Genomic DNA, 16,933 nt, shown 5'->3' with positions numbered 1-16,933 from the left:
CGCTGCTGAAGCGCTTAACAGAAGACTTTCAAGGGTGCTTCCAGCAATCAAAAGTAGGTGCAACCAGGGTATTGTGCCTAATGGGGAATATTTTGACGGTGACCACATTTATGTGACCACTGGAATGGTGCGAAATGCACCATTCCAATTGCCGAAGCTAAGTTCCTTGTACTGGACCACTTGAGCACAGTGTATCAAAGCCACCTACAAGCGTACACAGACCGGCCGGCGTGTGCACAAACAGATAGCTGCGCAGCGGCATTGTGCATACCCTGCCTTGATGTATCATGTTCTCGCCACCTGGATAGCGTAGTTTCGCCTACAACAGTACAAAGCGCCGCAATTACCGCGGCCTTGCGAGAACTACGGGCCTATTCTGCATGAGATATCGTGGTGCTGACGGACTCAAAGTCAGCATTACAACGATTACATCTTGGCCTAACTCGAGAGATGTTTACAAGGCAATCTCTAGCACAAAGATCTAATGAGGAAGGAGTTTAACGTATAATTCCAATGGATCCTATCCCACGTAGGAATTGAAGGAAACGAAAAAGCTGACGCTCTTGCATGCCTAGCGCTGACGTACATGTGTCCCAAGAATGAGAGCGCCAAGGATTTTGCTGAATTATAAGTGTGCAATCTGTAATCACTTTAGGGCGATCCACAAGACTCCGCACCAAACCTGTGTGATCCATGGACTTACTCACGCGGAAGCGACGCTGTTGTGCCGCATCAGATCCGACTCCGCGTACACCCCGACTTGGTCATTCAATTAAGACTGGACGTTGCGCTGCCCCTCCCTTACAAAAATTTCTAGTAACTTTGAATTAATTTTTTTAGACAAATGTTACTAGAACCTACCAACGGTCTATGAAAGTTTTCAAACCGTTTTTAAACTTCCTAAATACTTCATACCAACATCCTGTCGACTATTGGCCACCGATATTGAATTAGAATTTTATTTACAAACTTCCTTTAAAGGATGAATGAACATCCTTCAAACATTAAAAGCAGAGCATCTTTATACTTCTTAGAAACACCCTTGTAACTTTTTCCGACTTTCTGTTGTTTGACCTAGAAACGTCCTAGTAACTTTTTCCTACTTCTTTGCTGTTCGCCCTAGAAATATCCTTGTAACTTTTTTCCAACTTTCTGTTGCTTGCCCGAGAAACATCCTGGTGACATTTACCCACATTTTCCAGCATTTTTTAAAAATTTTCTGGTAGTGTCCTGATGTAAACTTGAACATGAGTGGGATATAAATGTATGTAGCTGTTAGCGAAACACATCATTCTTTTCAAACACTGATATTTATTTTCCAACCCTTTTATACATGTCCTCAGAAGCCACAAGCAAGCAGCGACTATAATGTGGTCTTGATTTCCCCTTGCTGCAAGCCTAAAGGAGGAAAAATGCAATAATAGTTAGAATAGCCTTATGAATTGTACCTGGACGAGGTAGCATGCTGCAGTCATCCACAAGAATTTGACTTGAAAGGAGACGAAGTGATAGGAGAACAACGCTTTGCCTTCTGTGCCCCTGCAAATCAGTATTAGCCAGCCGTGTAAACTTCTTACGGCTTCGAGGACATCGTCGGCTGCGATCTATGATACCGGTGAGCGGCGCGACGACACCAAGCGCTGACGTTCGACTGCCACCATGGCGGAGGGGCAAGGTAGCAACGAAGATGTGCAAGCGTGACAAGGGCCGCCATTACCGCAGCATGGCTTCGGAACCGACGAGCCTGTGAGCCAGCCTGGAGCCGCCAGGGTCTCCTACATTCGACCACCGACACTCGTCTTGGATGCGACGAGGAAAGCTGAGAGCATGTCGGACGAAGCAAGCAGTGCGAAAAATGTGAGAGTCGAAGATCAGAACGAGTACATGAATGAGAAAACATCGACGTACTCCTCTCGCGACGAAGAAGAAGATATTGAGATTGAATGTCATGAGGAGGCAGATCCGTTCACTCTTGTGACATATAAGAAAAGAAGGTTCGAGGGTATTCCTGTGGTATTTCAACCAGTTGAAGAAACGAAAACGTTCTGGAAAGTAAACCCAAATGTGGTCGCCTCAGAAATCGTTATGCTAGCAAAGGAGAAAGTAAGTTCTTTCCGAGTGAACCAAGACGGAAGTTTCTCAGTGACTGTGAGTTCTCTCGCCTCAGCCAAGAGTTTGTTGTCGTGTGTGCAAGTAGCTGGCTTACTAGTGAAGCCATTTATTCCGGAGTCATACATAGGAAATGCGGGCAAAATCAGACATGTCCCGCTACAATACACAGAAGAACAATTAACAGAATATTTAAGAGAGGCAGGAGTGACATCAGCTAGACGCCAGACCCGTTATATACGCCAAGAAGATGGCACTGTGGAATCGCGCCCAGTGAGAAGTGTGATTTTGCAATTCCTCTATGACCGACCAATTCCAGAGCGAGTGTATCTTGGCTTCACTAGTCATTCAGTTGAGGAATATCTGGGGCCAGCCAGGCGGTGCTATAACTGCCAGAGATTTGGTCGCTTAGCGAAAAACTGCCGAGGAACAAGGCGCTGCAAAATATGTGCAGAATACCACGATCACAAAGACTACAAGTCTATAAGACAGCCCAAGTGTGTGAATTGCAACGGACCCCACACTGCATCAGTTTCTGGATGCCCACAGAATGAAGCAGCAGCTCTTCAACATCAACATGACATTATCTATGGTCGCACCCAACAGCGTGGTGCACCGGAACCAAACAAGAATACGATGAAGCCAGCGCAACCACCGCGGCCACAAGTGCCTAAGCATCAGGACACCTCTATGACATACGCGAAAGTCGCAAGGGGACCACAAAACCGCGGACAAAGTTTTGGGACATCACCAAGCCAACATCAAGCTCGACAAGAACCTCAGGAAGGATCTCGTCAGAAGAGCAACCACGTGACTAACAAAGGACAGAATACAAGCACACCGCAACCATAAATGTAACGAAACAGGGGACCCCCTCAGCTAGCGTCTATCGCTGAACTTGTCATTCCAATGTTGTTTTCTGCTTTAAAAGCCATACTTGTCGCACTTCCACAGGCTAATAACCTACCGGAGGTCAAGGCCGTATTGTCGATGGAACAAGTGATATTACAAAACGCTACGTCAGCCACTGCGCAGACGGGGCATGAATAATTGTTATCAAAATGTCGCCATATTCCAGTGGAATGCGAATAGTCTTCGCTCTAAGTGTGCGGATTTTAGAAAACTGTAGCTCAGTTCCCCTTTCCAGTGTTATGTATTACAGAGGCCGGTGTAGACAACGCTTTTCGGCTAGCTAACTACGTTGTTTATACATCCTCTCGACCTTCAGGATTGAGCAGAGCGATGATCTGTGTTTGAAGAGACCTGCCGTCAGCGCTATTAAGTGCTACAGCGTCAGACATCCCAGAATACGTAGCATGCGAAGTTCGGTTTGGCCGAGTAAATATCACTATTATCAGTGTTTTTCTACAGCCTTCTACAAATATTTCATTTTCCACATTGACGGGCCTCTTTCAAAAATACACATAAGATGTAATATATTGCGGAGATTTCAATGCACACCATGTCATGTGGGGAAGCGCCTACTGCAACCGTCGTGGAAATGAGCTATAAAAGGCAATTCAGAAGAGTGGTCTGTGTTTGTTGAATGACGGCTCAGTGACCTTCCTACGGGGTTTTAATTACTCCAGCTGCCTCGACCTCACGCTCTGCTCCATCGATATTGCATGTGGAGCAACATGGAGAACAGACATTGAAACAAGGGGTAGCGATCACTTTCCTATCCTAATACAGCATCCTAGACTACGATTTTTGACTTATCGGCGCTCTAAAAAATAACAAATTGGCAGGCATTTCGATATCACATTACAAGTCAAGCTGATGCTGTCAGTGATACAGACAGTCTATTATCACTTATAGAAGAAAAATTAAACCTTTGTTCAAAATTTGTTAAGATTCCTGATGGTTACGCTGGTGTAGACTCTGAATACGAGAGGCTCAGAGCTATACGACGCAGAGCTGACAGAAAATATCGATGCACGGGCCTTCCTGAAGATTACCGAGAATGTCAAAAGGTGTATGATCGTATGGGTCGGCAGCTGGAGCGAGTAGGTACAAAGCGCTGGCAGGAATTCTGCACTTCACTCACTCCCTTTACACCTGAATCAAAATTATGGGATGTTCTGCGCTCTTTAAGTGTACCAGCAACGCATCAACAGCCATTCAGAGCTCTAGCTTTAGTCCAGAAAGTACCGGAAACAACTGTTGCAAACGAGTTTTGTCAGCTTATTACACGCCCAAGTGCAACAGCAAACACATCCGAATACAGTAATTCTGTCGAAGAAGTCGATCAAAGCATCGATCAATTTTTCTATCAGAGCGATCATCATGACTTAGATCAACCGTTTTCACTAGAAGAATTAAAGAACGCACTTGTATCGTGCCGCCAGAGGACAGCAGCTGAACCTGACGGGGTCACATTTGCTGCCCTGAAAAACCTGCGTCCTGTAGCCACAAATACTTTATTAAAATTACTGAATGATGCGTGGACATCGGAATGTCTTCCTCCTTCTTGGAAAATTGCGCGAGTGGTTCCGAATTTCCGATACTAAAACAGGGTAAAACTCCTTTATCGTTAGATTCTTTCCGCCCTAACAAGCTGCGTTTGTAAACTTATGGAAAAGATGATTGATGCTGGGCTTCAGTGGTGGACAGAATACACCAACGCACTGCCCGAAAATATGGCGGGCTTCCGCAGGCGCCGGTGTACGATGGATGTATTTTAGATCTTGTTACATACGTAGATCATGAGAGGAGCTGTGGAAGAATCACCATTGCAGTGTTTCTAGACATAAAGCGCGTATTTGACGCAGCCAGCCACACTCACGTACTGCATGGGTTAATTCAGTTGGGCATAGTTGGCCGAACACTGAGATGGATTGCGGAATTCTTAAGAGACAGGAAAATCAATATTGAAGCTGCTGATGGCAAAAACACAGGGCATAAAGTGAATCAAGGCGTTCCACAAGGTAGTGTACTCAGTCCATTTTTATTTAACTGTGTTATGGCTGAATTACCCCATATGTTGCCTGCTACCTTGAATTATTCACTATATGCAGACGACTTGTGCATATGGGCATCTGACAGGAGTACTCAAGCCGTTCAGCAAAAGTTGTAAGCTGGCTTAACAGTGATTAATCATTTTTTGAGAAGTAGAGGTATGATTATTTCCCTTGAGAAAACTGCTGTACTTCCTTTTACAAGGAAATGCCTCATGAGATTCCAGCTCGTGCTAGACTCTCAGCGTTTGCAACTTGTGCGACAACACAAGTTCTTAGGTATTATTATAGACAGACGACTATCATGGGCTCCCCAAATAAAAGCATTAGAGAAGAAAGTCAACTCCCTAATCAACATACTTCGTCGATTTGTTGGAGTGAGATGGGGTAGTTCAACCTTTTCTTTATTACGCATTCACTCGGCGATCATTAGACAAAGAATAGCATACTCTGCCCCTGTACTACATGGAATATCGCGTAATCTAGAAGAAACAATTAAAAGATTAATGGCCAGAAGCCTTCGCATATGTCTTGGCGTTCCCCGTGCATCTGCCAGTGCTTTGGTAATTGCTGAGTCCCGCCAACCAACTTTTCATGCACTAAGATTTACGGAAACTTGTCGTCACTTTTTTCGGTTGGCAACACAACACGCTAATCATCCACTATGCCAAGACCTTCAAGATATACATACATGATGTATACGCATACATGATGAAATACGGCGGTGCAAAAACTTACTACCTGCTTACGAATACTGGCCTGCATGCGCAACTCATCCCCCATGGCGACTTGCTATTCCAGAAATAGTCACTTCAATTCCTGGAGTAGCTCGTAAATGTGATATGCCCGTAGTTGCGATAAAGCAATTAACTTTATCACATCTTTGCACTAACTACGTAGATCGCATTCACGTATATACCGATGGATCATGCTGGAAACAAAGCTCTAAATCAGCGTTTTATATACTACCTGCATACCAAGAGAAAAGAGGTTATAAGCTTTGCCAATTTACGACGTCCACAACGGCAGAACTGTACGCAATACTTTCTGCTTTACGTTACATATGTGAGCATTCAGGACCTCTTCGCTGGGTAGTTCTGAGTGATTCGCAAGCCTCATTGCTGAGCTCAAATGAAATCAGCTTAAGAAAAACAAACAGCACATTGGCATACGAAATACAGAAGACATACGCCATAGCGAAAGATCTACAACACGACATAACTTTCCAGTGGATTCCAAGTCACTGTGAAATCACAGGAAATGTAATGGCTGATCACATGGCACGTGCAGCTCATCAAAACAATGAATTATCATTAGTTCCTCTAGCAACGAGTGATGCGCGTTGTTTAGTGAACAAACTATGCGGTAAATTGTCCAAGAAAACTTGGTTCATAAATGATGCGCAGAACTCTCAATTATATAATATTGATCCTGGAATAGAATTCAACATTCCGTTTAAAATTAACCGATTGGTTGAAACAATAGTACATTGGCTTCGGCTCGGCACTGCCTATAATAAACGCTTCCTGTATAGGATAATAAAAACTAATAGCTACATGCTCATGCTACATGCTCAAGCTACATGCTCAAGCTACATGCTCAAGCTACATGCTCATGTGAAGAGGCTGAAGAAGACATAAAGCACCTTCTTCTACACTGTAAAACGCATGATGCTCCCCGTAAGAAGCTTTCAGAAATACTACATGGCTTGGATAGACGGCCACTATTCATAGGAAAAATTTTGGGTCCATGGCCGACAGAAAAACTACAAAACACCGCTGCGCGCGCCTTAGTACAATTTTTGGAGGACTCAAAAATATCACAATATTACTAAGTCAGATATCAGTTATTGCTAGCATTGTTATTATTAACAGGCACTCTTGATTACATGTTTATTGTGTCTTCGTGTTCATGTAGCATTTGTGTCTGAGTAAAAGACTGTTGTATTTAGAGCGCGGCATTCAAGAGGGACCTAATTGGCAAGTGCCCAACATCTTCTGTGTGAACATCTTGGTTTTGTGAACATTTAGGCTTTGTGAACTCATGTGTTGCGTGTGGACACTTCCGTTTTGTGAGAATTCATGTTATGTCAACTCTTCTGTTGCGCAAACATTTATTTATATTGCAGTTAAGACTTAGTACGTGATTGTTCGCACATGTGGTTATTAGTCCAGTTGTGTGATTTTTGACAACTTTCTGAGGACAGCTATCATGCAAGAGAAGAGGAGAAGCCGGCGCCACGTATAGGCACAAACCTCTCCTTAAATACATTTATTAAAAAAAAGAATTTGACTTCAAATGACCCATAATCAAAACGAAGCTTTTAACTGACTGCCTTTCCACACATACTTAGAATGGCATTCACACCTCTGGGGTGCAAAGCTTCTTTTTGGGCGACGTCCTTGTGGGTATTGGAACGCCATCCAAAAAGTGACTGAAGCATTGCTGAAGCAGTACTGCTGCACAGAATATCCACGTGTTACATGTAGGAATCATACACTTAAGTGAAGTAGCCGTAAATCAGTTGCAGTAAAGATATTCGAAGTTTTTAGAACAGCTTCAACAAGATATGCCCAACTCAATAAATGCGATGACATGCGTAAAGCACTTTTTGCCTAAACCATTTCTTTAAGTGGTAGAAAACATTTTTATAGACCATAAAGTGTGCATTATTCAGAGTTTGAAAACTCAATTTGCTAAAAGCACAGCAAATTATTATATTAAAAAGTGATTATTTCAGTATTTCCACCAAGTGCAGGGCAGCTTGACCATGAAGCCAGCTTCGTTGTGACATCGCAGGAAATCCGAGGTAGTGAGCATGTGGTACCACAAACCACAGACGCAAACATCAGTTCTGGGCAGTAGTCAGCGCTGTTACCATGTCACCGCAAGCTTGTGTATTAGGCAGCTGACAAGTAATAAGAAAGAAGGTAAAAAGGATTGTTTGCATTTCAGATAAGTGACACCAAAGAACAAGCTTTATTCAACCTCAACTGGAGAAGGGCAGAGACACACAGAAAAAAAAAAAAAGTCAATGTAAAGGCGAACGCTCGGCGTTCAGCTACACTGTCGTGGCTTGCAACTACTGCACGCAGAGTGTCAATGTAACGGTCAACGCTGAGCGTTCAGCTTCACTGTGGTGGTGGCTTGCAACTACTGCACTGGGCGGATTGTTATGATTTAGCAGTTTGCGCTACCACCGCAAGTTTCTGTAACATACAAAGGAGACCAGCTTCCAGCCTGAAGCGGACCTGCACTTGGGGCGCATATTGAACTTGTCACATTAAAAGGTTAATGGTCTGTTATATGCTTGAGGAATTACCTTCTCATACTGTGGCTAGGGATTCAGCAGCTACCTAATAAAGAGGAAAATTTTGTTGTTTGTATGCTAATTTTAGGAGATGAAGTACGGTATGCAATACATAAGTGTGACCGATTACACGGAACAATATAGGTGCACAAGAAATATTGTGAGAAGTGAACTTCACAAAACTGCATCATGAAAATGACAAAAAGATAACACATCTCGCGACCTCACGCTTCTCAACGATTATCTTAAAAAGGCAAGCTGACTAGATTAATATACAGTCTGTACAGAGTATATCATGCAGTTACTCAAGTCAAAATTATATTTAACTCAGAGGAGGCTAGTTAAAGGTCAGTTCATTAAACTGAGGGCCCTCCAGATGACCAAATCTGAAATGCAAGTGATCTGCCACTAGAAATAATAAATACAGCACACACAGTAAAATGATTGCATATTACACAAACATATCCTACAACACACAAGGCAGTGGCAGTTTTGTACGCACCTTTGTGAAAACACGCAGATCAGGTGCTTTATCGTGGTGCTCTCCAGCTTGCAGCAGTGCTGCAGGTTCCTGCTGGATGCCTCCAGAATCCGCATAGTCTTCAACTGCAAGAAATGAATAATTTATTGCAATTTGAATCTGGAAACCTGTCATATCAGTGTAATACTGAATTGCAAAAAGAGCCTAACACAAGCAGCTGCATTAATGTGCGTCTCGTACAAATCTCTCATCACTATATCTCAGGACGTTACACGGTTATTTTGTAACAAGTGAGATTCCAGGCGGGAATGCAGCAAACACAAGACTACCAGGAAAATCACTGAAACTCAAATATGTAGTAAAACAAAAGAGCATTGGATTATGAAAAAATTGCTGAGCACATGAAAAGTCTTTTGAACCCTAGGCCGTGTTTGTATAGCGACAGTATTCCTTCTCGCTCTTCGTCAGTGGTTTGACCGACGCTCCGCCCCTGTTATGAACTGGAATAGCCGGCCGTTCACGGTATGTGGTAAGAGTGACGTAGGATCGAGCGCAGAGTATCGCTACGAAATCGCAGGCCCTTACTTTATTCCTGCAAGGCACAGTCATTACCTATGACTGGCAGAGCTGACATACTGTTCTTTAGATAAATATGTATTGTGAAGAAGAAGACGCGCCTCCGTCCAGCGGCATCGCCAACGCTCGGCCGAACCCGCCGCAACAACGCCGAAGCAGAAGGTTGGTGCATCGTCGCCGCAAAAAGGAATCGAAGTAATGTGACGTGCTAGGACTTGAGGACCAAGCCGTTCCTGCCGTTCCTGCCGTTCCTGCCGTTCCAGAGAGTGTGCTTGCCCGAGATCGCCTGGCCCTTACCCAGCCTACTTCCGGGTTTGCTGTCAAGTAGCCGGCGGTTATTCTCTTACATTTATTGTTTTATTTCACACCTTTTTTGATTGAAAGTCGTGGTTCATTTTGACTTGATGTCTGTCTCATCTCCAGGCCAGAGGGCCTCCCTCTGGTCTGCTTCCATCCCTCCTCAGGATATACCGGTGGAGCTGTTTCTTCGTAGCGGAACCAGCAGCGTTCCTGTGGCTTTGGTACCCACTAATGGGGGGACGATCCGTATGAAGAATCCTAAAGCCATTCAAACGGAACTTCGGGCAGTCTCCAATCACTTCCAGCTAATCACAGAGGTTCGACAGTTTGGACGAGGGGGGATCCTCTGCTCGTCGCCGGACCAGGCTTGTGTGCAAGATCTGCTCAAATGCACTAATTTCGCTTCGCACCCGGTGAGCTGTCACATCCCTCCTCACTTAGCTTGCTGCAAAGGCCTAGTCCGCGGTGTAGATGTAAGTCTAAGTCCTGCAGAAATATTGGACATTTTTTCACCGGCAGGTGTAGTATCTGTTTATCGATGCACAAGGGTGGTCGACAACAAGAAGGTCCCTACTGAAACAGTTATCGCAACGTTTGCAGGGACGGTTCGCCCATCAGAGATTAAGGCTTGGCCATTGATTTACAGGGTTGAACCCCTAGCCCCACGAGCACTACAGTGCCTCAAGTGTTGGCGTTTCGGCCATAGCATTAACGGTTGCCGATCAACCACTCGATGCCGTAAATGCGGGGATGAACATGGTGACAACAATTGCACATCTCAAGATGAATCATGCTGTTTGTGCAACGGAAATCATTCCGCTGACGATTCTAACTGCCCCGCAAGATCAAAGGAGCTTCAAGTGATTGAAATAATAGAAAGGAGACGTTGCTCTCGTCGTGAAGCTCTTGCTGAAATTCAGAGCAGAACACAGGGATATGCTGGAGTTACAGCCCGCCACTCACTCAGTATGGACCCATCTTTTTCCCAGACGATCACAAACGTAATAGAGAAAGCTGTTGAAAAAGCAATAGAAAAGCTTCTAGGAAATCTGACAGACTCATTGGCGCAAGTACTGTCTACGCAATTCTCAGAGATATCTCAGAGTATAACAAAATGTAGTGTCCAAAATCAGATCTCCACTATTTCTCAGTCTCCTAAATCTCCATTGCCGAAATCACTCCCCTCCGCGAGCACAGATTTAGCGCGGGCTTCAAGTTCACAACAATTTGATCAAGAAGTGCACTCGGAATCAGAGTTGCTAGGCAATCAGGATGTAGACATGGACCCTCGTACCCATAAACGCACCAGATCTCCTAATAACAAACTGCCTAATTCTCCTACTAACTCCAAAACAAAAAAGTGTGCCAAAAATTCCCTTAATAGGACAGACTTTCTGAAAGAAAGCATTTTGGAGCAAGCAGTGGCTGCTGCTCAGCTTTCGTCAACATAGGGTGCCTTAGAGTACTCCAATGGAATTGCCGGTCAATACTTTCTGCTACTACTGATTTATTATATCTAATTACCCAACATACTCCTGATATTATACTGTTGCAAGAGACTTGGTTGACAGCTGGTCAAGATTTTCATTTAAGAAACTATCGTTGCTTTCGATTGGATAGGCCTTCCCGAGGTGGAGGGTTGGCTTCCTTCATTTCATCTAAAATTTGTCATAGAGCAAAAATTTCATATCAGACTACGTCTCCTGAATGCGAAATTTTAGTATTAGAGATAACACTTCCAGGCTGCGCACCACTTTCTGTAGTTAATACCTACTTCCCTGCTGGGATACAAGATGTCAGGACACTTGAGGTCACCTTGGCCTACTGCAAAAAGAACACGTTGTTCACGGGTGATTTCAATTCACATCATGTGGCATGGGGCTTCCGCACTGATGCATCCGGGAAACGTTTATGGGATTGGGCTTCTTCGAACAATTTAACTTGCTTAAATACTAAAGTTGCAACTTTTGTTCGCTGTCAGTCGCGCTCTGTCTTAGACTTATCATTCGCTAGCTCAAGTTTATCGTCCTCATCTTGGGCTGTCGTTGATGACGCCACAAGTAGTGATCACCGTCCTATACTGATGGATACTGTCTGCCCCTTAATTTCTTTAGACAATGAAGTACATGTATTTGTGGACTATTCAAAATTTAAGAAAACGTTACAGTCCACGTTAGAATCTTTGATAGGTATGGAGAGAGATACTAAAGCTATACGCCTTTGCGCGGTTTTAAAGGGTACCCTAAAGAAATCTGAGTTTGCAGTATCAAAAGCAAAAGGTAGTTCTGGCTGTCCCTGGTGGAACCCTGACTGCGCACGAGATTATAGACGCCGAAAGGCTGCGTGGAAGAAACTTCTTCTTAACCAATGCCCTACAAATTGGAGTAACTACACGTATGCTGCAGCTATGTTTAAACGGACAGTCTCTTTAGCAAAAAGTAATTATGACGAAAAACGATACAATTTTCTGTCGAAGAGTGGCAACAAAAAAGCGCTTTTTCGATTTCTTCGCTTTCGCAAGGCTATACCCACGCCAGTAAATATTGATTCAGTAATACTATCGCCTAAAGAATTATCAGAATCATTGGAAAAAATTGCCAGAGGATTAGAAAACCGTTTTACAGCTCAGCTACAATTGAACTTTGTCAAGATTGCATCCGAGGACAGTTTTATAAACGTGACGATTGAAGAGCTTTCGCACGTTGTAAGACTGTTACCTGCCTCAGCTCCAGGTCCAGATGGCATAACAACGAGCATGCTAAAAATATTATTTGACGTGTCTCCACAGGACCTACTTAATATCGTCAACTACTCCCTAAAGAACAGTTGGATTCCTCCAGATTGGAGGCTTGCTAAAATTCTCCCTCTACTTAAGAAACAAGGAGTGGGATTGCATATGGACAACATAAGGCCCATTGCATTAACATCTAACATTATGAAACTAATAGAAAGAGTGTTATACATCCGTATAATGAGGTTTTTAACTACTAACACGTTACTGAGCTCATGTCAGATCGGATTTAGACCGGGATGCTCGATTTGGTGCGCGCACGTTGATTTGGAGGGACGTATTAAGCTTGCTCGTCACAGGCGACAGTTTGCAGCGCTAGTGGCTCTTGATATAGCTAAGGCATACGACAGTGTAGAGCATAACATTCTCCTCAAAATCCTAAAGAACATGAATTTTCCTCCATATATAACAAATTGGATTTATGAATTCCTAAGATGCAGAAAATTCTATTGCTCACAAGGCGGTGTTTCGACGTCAAAATATAATCAGTCCAGGGGAGTTCCACAGGGTTCCGTTCTTTCTCCAATTTTGTTTAATATTCTAATGAGCTCAATTCCACTGTGTGATGATGTACAAGTGTATGTTTACGCAGATGACGTTGCATTCTTTGCGTCAGCGAGAGACATTCACTCTCTGCAAAGAATATTGCAATCATATTTAGCAATACTTGAAGATTGGCTTGATGATATTCGTATGACATTAAATGTTAGCAAGAGTGCCTTGCTTGTATTTCCCTTAAATATACCGGTTAATGTCTCTCTCCAATACCGTCAAGAAATAATCCCTCAGCGCGACTTTATTAAGTATTTAGGCGTTATCTACGATCAAAAACTTAGTTGGCGCAACCACATCGAACATGTTACGTCTAAGGCAGCGCGCGCTGTTGGCATGATTCGAAAACTCGGTCACCGCCGCTCTGGCCTACGCAGAGACACTCTCATTATGATTTATTGCATGTATGTTCGACCCATATTGGAATTTGGGTGTGTTTTGTTCTCTGGTGGTCCAGCATACAAGATCAACCCCCTCGTTCTTCTAGAGCGAGAGGCCCTCCGGATTTGTCTTGGATTGCCAAAATTTGTTGCTAATAATGTGTTATATCAAGAAGCCCGATTACCCACACTCGTTAGCAGATTCCGCATACTTACAGTAAAAACCTACTTAAACATTTACGCATCTTCATTGAGACGATCGCAGTATGTATTTATTACGGAAAGATCTGCCTTCTTTGAAGAAACATGGTCCCGTCTATACAATCCGCAGGTTCTTTTTGTGCAAACTCAACTAGAACCATTACAGGTTCAGATACACGAGATTATTCCCCTCAAAAAACCCGTAAATGCTATTAGAATTGAATTTGAAGACATATTTCCTTCCAATGCAAAACTCCTGCCAACTAAATATCTAAGCGGATTACTGCAAGATCATTTAGCGCAAATGCAAATCAATACTGTAATAGCGACGGATGCATCAGTGTGTGACGAGAAAGCGGGTATAGGTATTTTTTCTGAGGCGCTATCCTGGTCTTATTCAATGCGACTGCCTGATTTTACACCTATATTTCAGGCAGAATTATTAGCAATTATATTAGCTCTCCGTAAACTTCCTGGAAATTCTTCGACAGCTGTAATAGTAACTGATTCGTTGTCAGTGTGCACAGCACTCACCTCGTCCTCAGACAACACAGTTTTGAACGAACTAGAAAGATTAATCCCTTCGACCTTACGTCTGGTGCGTTTAATATGGGTACCAGGTCACCATGATTTGTTTTTAAATGAAATGGCCGACGCACTCGCACGTACATCCCTACAGGGACCAGTCATGCATGTTCTGCCGACTTCGGCTTATATCACCGCGGCTAGGTTTAGAAAACTATGTCTCTTAAATTACTCTACAAAACAGACATTCCAAATCACAGACTTAAAGCATTTGCTTTACCCTTGGGATAATCAATGGTGTCCCACACGTAAATTGGAAATTTCAATTACAAAATTACGATGCCGTATTCCACCCCTAAATTTTTATCTACACAGGTCTGGTCTGGCGATGTCCCCTCTATGTCATTTCTGCAATGAACCTGAAACCATTGATCATTATTTATTAAACTGCCGCCGATTCGCAATCCATAGAAAGAAATACTTCGAAATTCCGTTCCGAAAATTAGGCATCGCTATAAACACTGAAAATATTCTATCTTTCGGGGCATATACACTGGGTTTTAGCCACAGGAGCGTATGCAGGGCCGTATGCGAGTTCCTCATTGACACAAGGAGAATACCAAGTTAATTTACTGATATATTGTTTAATATTTCACAAAATTCCAAGTTACGTTATTTTACTGATTGATTATTTATTAATTTCCAAAATTCCAATTAAACTGATTGAAATTTATTACCTTCTACCTTGATCTCCTTCCAAAAAGCACACTAATTCCCTATAAGATAAAATAATATACGGCTCTAACATCAGTTAGTTTCATTGAATAATTTCATACCACCTGTTTAACCGCCGGCTTCTTGGCCAATCCCCCGTGGTGGGTATGCGCCATGGTATAGGAAGCAAGCAAGCAAGCAAGGTTGGTGCTCGGTCGTGCCTGCGTTCGATCTCTGGTGGTTTGTCTGAGTATCGGGTGATCTTATCCTTTTTCTTTTCATTTTCACGTATTTTCTCCACAGTATTACCAGCTCCAGCTTAAGCTGATGTCCAAGAACTCCCCCGGGAGGGGTTTTTCCCCTTGGACAGCTTCCCTTCCTAATCATGAGATACCTTTGGATTTCTTCCCACGCAGCGGAGTAACCAGTATCGCTGTGGCAATCGTTCCGGCGAGTGGAGGCTTCATTAAACTGAACAATCCTCAGGCTACCCAGGAGGCTCTTCATGCTGTTACTCCATTGTACCAGACCATCTTGGACGTAAGACAGTTCGGCCGGGGAGGCATTCTTTGTAGGTCGCCAGACCAGTCATGTGTTGCGGACTTACTCAAGTGCACATCTTTCGCTGCCATTCCGGTGAGTGCATTTATCCCTACTCACCTCGCGTGCACCAAGGGAGTAGTACGAGGTGTCGACTCAAGTCTTACCCCGACAGAAACATTATAAAAGTTATCTGCAGCTGGAGTGATTGCCGTATATCGATGCAGTCGAGTGTCGGATAATACCAGAGTACTAACAGAATCAGTGATAGCCACTTTTGCTGGCACTTTCTGCCCATCAGAGATCAAAATATGGCCCCTTATATTCAGAGTAGATCCACTTGCACCGCGTCCGCTTCAATGTCGCAATTGCTGGCGATTTGGCCATAGTATCGGTGCATGTAAATCAAGCCAACGTTGCTGCACATGTGGGGAAAGTCACGCTCCCAGTGATTGCACTTCCGAAAACGAGAAATGCTGCCTTTGTGAAGGAAACCATTCGGCCGATTACTCTAACTGTTCTGTGCGGGCCCAAGAAGTGCAGATCCTCGAAGTTATGGATAAGAAACGTTGCTCCAGAAGAGAGGCTGCAAATATTGTAAATGAAAGAACATTTGGCTATGCAGGAGTTACAGCTAAACAAAATGCGATACTTGACTCATCTCTCACTGCAACCATAGAAAATGCTGTTCAAAAGGCCGTGGCTAAGGCAATGGATCAGTTGTTGGTGAATCTTGGTGAAAGCATCGCACAGGCTATTTCCTCGCAAATGAATACCTTAATGCAAGCTACTGGTCTATGCTCAGTAACAAATCAACTTATAAATTCGGGGCAGCAATCTGTCGATGGAAAGAGGGAGACAACTGTCTCGGGAGATGGCACAGCGTGCAATAGTTCCCCTCCCACTCATTCTGCTTCCGCCAACCAGAACATTCAAGATTGCGAAATGAAAGACGCAGAACATAATGCTCGTGCTCAAAAAAGAGCCATGTCAACAATTAGTGAGGATTCTTCCTCACTTCCCCATTCGAAGTCAAAGAAATGTCAGTCGAAGTTTACATTGGAGGATAGTGCATCAAAGAAGTCCCCTTCGACAGCAGCAACTTCATCATAAGATTGTTAAAGGTTCTTCAGTGGAACTGCCGATCCATATTATCAGCTTCTGTAGATTTGTTTTCTATTACAAACCAACTTAATCCAGATATAATAGTATTACAGGAAACTTGGTTGACAAAGGAGAAAAATTTCTATTTAAAATTTTACAGATCTTTTCGGCTAGACCGCCCTACAAGAGGTGGTGGACTAATTATATTTATTTCTACTAAAATATGTCATACAGCCAAAATTTTATTCGAATTGATGGATTCTGAGTGCGAAATTCTGGCTATAGAACTGACTCTACCTGGATGTTCCCTCTTTATATTGTAAATACTTATTTTCCTTCCGGTGTGCGGGACACTCGCTCTCTTGACAGTGTTCTAGCTAGCTGTGGGCGGGA

This window comes from Dermacentor silvarum, chromosome 2 (assembly GCF_013339745.2).
Source record: "Dermacentor silvarum isolate Dsil-2018 chromosome 2, BIME_Dsil_1.4, whole genome shotgun sequence".
Classification (NCBI taxonomy): domain Eukaryota; kingdom Metazoa; phylum Arthropoda; class Arachnida; order Ixodida; family Ixodidae; genus Dermacentor; species Dermacentor silvarum.
The sequence above is the reverse complement of the archived record's forward strand: the minus strand, read 5'-3'. Positions refer to the sequence as shown.